This window comes from Coturnix japonica, chromosome Z (genome assembly GCF_001577835.2).
Source record: "Coturnix japonica isolate 7356 chromosome Z, Coturnix japonica 2.1, whole genome shotgun sequence".
Lineage (NCBI taxonomy): Eukaryota > Metazoa > Chordata > Aves > Galliformes > Phasianidae > Coturnix > Coturnix japonica.
This window is the reverse complement of record NC_029547.1, coordinates 12,606,165-12,612,164: the sequence shown is the minus strand read 5'-3', so window position 1 is coordinate 12,612,164 and position 6,000 is coordinate 12,606,165. Positions and strand designations below refer to the sequence as shown.

Genomic DNA, 6,000 nt, shown 5'->3' with positions numbered 1-6,000 from the left:
AGGGGGAAGGAGGGTAGGATGTAAGGAGTGGGCAAATTACTGCTGATATATTCACTTGTAAATGAAAAAAAAATCAATATTTATTCAGTTTTTGGATCTCTGCCTTAACCCATGATTGCCATTGGTTTGAACCAATTTTAGGGTAATCTTAACAAGGTTTCCCCAAGAACAGAGAAATATTCTTATCTAGAATTCCATATCTATGCATGTGCTTATATAACAAACGTGTAAGGTAGCTGCCATTCAAAAAACCTAGTAGATCTATAAGTTGCAAAATATTTATTCACTGGATTTGTACCCTGAATGAGCAGATTATAAAGAAGCAAATTGTGCTGATTTTTTGTGATTTTTTTTTTTTTTTCCTAAAGGGAGAGCTTTATTTATTTTAGTTGGAAGAAAACTAATGAAGGTCACATCCCTTATGGACTTTCAGTTAATTCCAAAGGTGAGAAAAATAGAATCCCTGTTTGATTTACTGCATATGGTATATCTGGGCTCACTGGAGTCCTCTTGGCCTACAATCAGTTCTGGAAAGATCATTATTTGCCTCTGAGCCAGATGTCTCAATTGAAATCAGATAGTCAAATCCACAAAAATCTAACTTGTTATAAACGGCATCTATTCCAAAAATACTCATCCAGAAGACTGGCATATACACAGTAAGCAAAGAGCATAAATAAAAGCTTGTGCTGTACCAAAGAAGTAGTGTAGAGTTTTGTTAATTTTGCCAGTGTTGCATCATTGCAAAACCATGTGCACTCTGCCATGAGAGACTGGTTTTCTTTGTTTGCTATTCCAAAGCCAGAGGCTGCATATTAATGGTGGCTTTAATCCTAACTTTTTTTCTGTGTAGAGCAAGATCTGAAACTGCTCTATGGAAGTATTTCTTAATTGACCTTGTGCTATCATCTCTTTTCTTCGTGGAGTGCTCAGAATGGCCATTCTTACTGAGTGCGTCACTGCTATGCTGTGAATTCCCCACCAAGATTAATGCTCCCCTCTATGAGAACAAAGAGCTCTATTTTTTTCCCTGTTCACTCTATCATTCTTCTTTAGGAATTTCTCCCAGTGTCACCTCAATGATCTGCAGCCAAACGCGACTCCCAGGAAACATCACAAACTGAATTAGTTTTGAAGTTAAGGTATGACTTTTGCTTACCTGTCATTCAGTGACTTTGCAAACTGACAGTAGTTTGCATGCTAGAAAGTGAAGTGCTAGCCACTTCCATATATACAATCATCCCTGCATGCCTTTTCCTGTTGTGATTACTTTTCTCTCTCCAGAGTTTTCTCGTTTATTCTGATTTTGCACAGAAACCAAGTAATAAATAGGAAAATAGAACTGAAATTTGCAGTTTTGTTAAAACTAGCTTACATAATAAAATTGTGTATCTTAAAGATTTCAGTGGGATAGTTAACAGATTTATTACATTGCAGTGACCTACCCTATAGTGTTTTGTGAACTCCAGCTGATGTACTGTTTAAGTACTGAATGTGGCTATGATGCCAAGCCATAAAGAGCAGGTAATAGCTAAATAAAACCATTATATGATGAAACTGCTCTTTCTGTTAATTTGGCTAATGTGGTATTGCATATCAGAATTTTCTTCACTTACCACAGCTCTTCAGGGGTGTTTCAGTGCTGAAGGAAAAACATGCTCTAATGGTTTTACAGCCCATTCTTGGTCAATATATGCCTTTTTCTCTGTAATTAATTTCTTCCTTTCCATTTCCTCTTGAGTCTACTAGCTCTGTCATTATAATGTTTAGCAAAATTTACTTTTAATTAGTTGTAGTATTTAAATTTTCACTTCTTATTTCTTCTTTCTGTATTCTTGACAATTGCAGTGTCCTTGCGAGATCAGTGCCATCTGCAGCTAAATGCAAATAGTGGGTTTTTGTTTTCTTTGATTCCATCTTATCTATTCAAACAATGGAAGCGTGAATTCCTGACATTAATCAGCATAGTGTATCATTAATGTTATCTCCAGCTAAGAGTTTTCATTTGTGCTTTTACGTGGATCATCCATCACTTCTTGAAAAGTTAATTTAATTCCTAAAGAGATGAAAAACATAACACTGCAACTTAAACTTTTCTGATTGCACACAAAACAATTAAAGATGAAGTGTGACAAGACAGAACACCCTTCACAGCATGTGTGAGGATCTTTGAGAAGTAGAGGGCTGCTTTAGTGCTTGTAAGGGTGAGAACCCAGAAATCATTAACTGAATGTCTTTAATGAGGCTACGTACTGCTGAAATGTGTCCAGCAGTCAGAACTGACTGTAATATTGCAATGTGATTATTTGATTATGTCACAGAAATTTCCACTGACTCATCAGAAAACTTTATTGCCACTGCACATACACAAATTCATACCAATGGCCTACAAGAGAAACTTAAGCCATGGTGCAGTACTACTTACTATCCAGATCGTTTCAAGAAATCTTTTTCTAAGACAGTGGTCAACACAAAGACACAAAAGTTATGATTTTATAACATAGTAATGAGAATTCTGAGCAAAAGTTCCCAATAGATTTCCCATGCTAACATACACAGATATGCACCTGGAAGATAAGTTAATATATAAGGTGAACAAAATTGTTATGAAAATGCCAGTTGTCTTGTTAAAGGAAAGACAAACGTAGTGAGAAATATGTATGTTAGCACAGGGCTTGATCTCTCAAAAAGCTTAGCAGCCAGTAGTCCAGAATCCTCAGTGTCTAGACCAGAAAAGGCTAGTCTAGCTATTTAGGTCTCAGTTATTTATACTGGGGCTGATTTTCACATTCTATAAATTTTATGTAGAGATACTATATCAAACAATGTGATGGATTCAGCTTTCAGTGAATAACTGGAGAAAGGCAATTCTCTGTACAGGGAAATGTCATAAATCCTAATTATCAGGTTACTTCATCAGGACTTTATTAGTCATTAAAATTGTTTTGCAAGTTTGTTATAGCCAGCATTCTGCTCAGCACAACACTTCACTGCTAAAGCACAGTAACCTCAATTAGGTGGGATTTAAAAATGAAAGACTAATGAACATTTTGTGGCTTACTAACAAATACAGGCTGCTACTAAGTGGAAACAGTTACAGTGTTCCATAATAGAAATGGAATGTTTTAATGGAAAGGAACAATACTGTCAAAGAAACTTCATGTAGCACTATGCTCTATACGAAACTCAATTAAAGCTTTAATGTGTGATGTTAAAATATGGAGTTTTTGCATTAACTTTGCTTTATAGTATTATCCAAAGGGGGATTCTATCACTTTGTTATTAATTTCAAGTACCAAATGATTATAAATGTACTGAACAACATTCTTTTTTTTGCTAGATGTCTTTGAGCTTCGTGGTTAAATGTTTTCTTCAAAATAATATATATTTGGTAAGTTTGTCTGATATTTTTTAAGCAAATAGTTCTTCACTTTCTCAATTTTATTTAGTATGTGCACTGTTAAAGTCAGAATGGCCATATCCAAAGGGCTAATAGCCTGTAGTTCGCACAGTTTCATTGAGATTTCTACATCCTCGTGACTGTTACTAGTGACTGATGGAAGAAATGCCTGCTGACCTGAGTCAGTGCTGGAGTCAATAGACAGACCATAGCAAAAATAGGAGGCAAGTCTAAAAGGCATTCTTCTTATTAGTTTACAGATTGTTTCTTCTAGCAAGTTTAGTTTCTCGCAAGTCATATAGACTTGATCCTCTATGTTGAAATATCATCCCAAAATGACGATGAGCTGAGATATACTGTCGTTTGCCCCAGGCATGCATAAGACAGACTATTACTCGTGAGGCAATGGACATGAACGTGATCTAGCCCTATACACTAAGAGGGCTGAGTTAATGATATTGCTGTCCTTTCCCACAAGAGAGCTGCCCTAACCTGGAACAGTATAACTTTCAATTAATACCTGATGTTTGTTGCAGGTACTTAAGAACCAAAACTGTCTCAATGTTATTTTCTTTTAATTATACATTCAATACTAATTGCTTTCTGGAAAAATGAAGTACATTCTCTTCATTTCAGTGAATATAGTCTGGATGGTATATCCTCAAAGAAATAATTTTTTAAATCTTGAGCGTTTTCTAACAAAGTCTGAGCATGTGGAAAAACACTTTTTTTTTTTTTTCCTTCTCAGGAAACTCAAATTTAAACACAGAACAGCCCTTTCTGCATATTTTTTTTTCTGTTTATTTTCAGAGTTCTGGCTTAACCAAAACAAAAAAAAGTCTTGGCAAAAGCCCTAGAATGTGTGCTTAGTAATTTAAATTTAGTGTCAATAAGATTCAAAACATAAAGAAAATTTTTCTAGGGGAAAAATAAAAAAATTCAAGACAGAGTAAATAAGGAGCTAACAAAGCCTGCTATCTAGTTTAATTTAGGAGAGAGATACAATCATTTTGTATTATTAATATTCAGATGATACAAGGGTTTCAGTACAGTTTTGTCTAGAGCAGGAAAAGGAAACAGAGTAAAACTAGAGCCATATGAGACAAGCAAGGGAAAAGATTACAGAAACATAGTAAGGTACTGCGTAACAGAGAGCTGACAAGTAAAGAAGCTGAGGATGAAATACAAATTCAGACTTCTAGGCCAGAAAACATCATTATCACAGAATCACTGAATGGGCTCGGTTGGAAGGGACCTCAAGGATCATGAATCCAAACCCCTCTGCCACAGGCAGGGCCACCAACCTCCACATTTAATACCAGACCAGTCTGCCCAGGGCCCCATCCAACTTGGCCTTGAACACCTCCAGGGATGGGGCATCCACTCCAATTCTTATGCAGTTTCTTGAAATGGTAAATTACTTTGGAAAACTTGACAGTGTTGTAATCTTTGAGATTTTCCTATTTCTAGTGATGTCAGCAGTGCTAAATGAAAAATATTAAATAACTTTGAGATATGTAATTACAAATAGCACTGGTCTATATCCTTTCATAATTTGTAACTCAGCCTGCAGAACTGTAGGATATTTTGGACAAAGTCCTAGAAAATGCCTCATTTGTGATAAATAATCTAGTAGTTGAAGAACATATTGAAGGTGCTTTTTTCAACTGGACATATGAGTTGATTGGGTAATTTCAAATATTATATGCATAGAATCTTACTCAAGATTATTAAATCTATTTTACTTGGTAGATTTTCTCCTAGTGTTCCTTAGGACATGAAAAGAGATTTCAAGACATTAGAAGAAAAACAGATTAGCATAGCTGGTTATTAATGTGGGAATTCCAATAGATGAATGTCATATTTTAAACTCAGCCTTTTTAATTATTTATGCCTACTGGATGCTGATGTTTGTTCAGTAGAAAGAATACTGATAATTTAAATTCCCATGAATTACTGCCTTAACGTGCTCTTAAAAATATTCTTTGACCTAGAGCCCCAAATTATGGCTAAGGAGATAAAGCAGCTGTTACTGCTGTTGTGTCAGGCAGCACTTATTTGGCTAGACAGTTTCGCTCATACTTCTTGCAATAATGTGTTTCAAAAATACAGATTAGACATCGTGATAAATCTGAATCCCTTCAGTGAATGTCTGCAATCAATTACAGCCCCCTTAAGAAACAGAGGTGGATTCTTGCTTGTAAAAAACTGTCTGAGTCCCAAATTAGTTCAACAGTTACTGTTCCCAAAACTCTGTGCTTGGTTCAGAGTTGGAATGTGAGACCAGAATACCCAGCCAGGGCCAATGATACCTCCTGTCACCCACCAAAGGCCTTCATTTCTTCTGATATTTCCTTCTTTTTGGCTCTCAGTCTTCAAAACACTCAATTTTAACTGACCTTGTTCTTCAATTTGTTTTAATTTTAATCAGTGCATGGCTCTGCATGTCTGGAAGAATATCCTAAACTGCCTCTCAGAGAATCTCTAAGCAGCTCTGTCCTTGCTTTCCTTTTACTTGTTCCTGGAATCAAAATAATGTCCATGCAATTAAATAAACTTTCTTAATGTGAAGATGTACAGAGTTGACCCAGCCTTCTTTC

The 6,000-nt window shown here is 35.7% G+C and overlaps 1 long non-coding RNA gene across 1 annotated transcript; it reads left to right on the top strand.

Moving 5' to 3' along the window:
* The first annotated feature begins 352 nt into the window (after window positions 1-352).
* Window positions 353-3,470, top strand: LOC116652541. Its single transcript, XR_004305690.1, has 3 exons — window positions 353-445; window positions 1,057-1,142; window positions 3,341-3,470. It is a non-coding gene; the product is annotated as an uncharacterized LOC116652541 (long non-coding RNA).
* The last annotated feature ends 2,530 nt before the right edge of the window (window positions 3,471-6,000 follow it).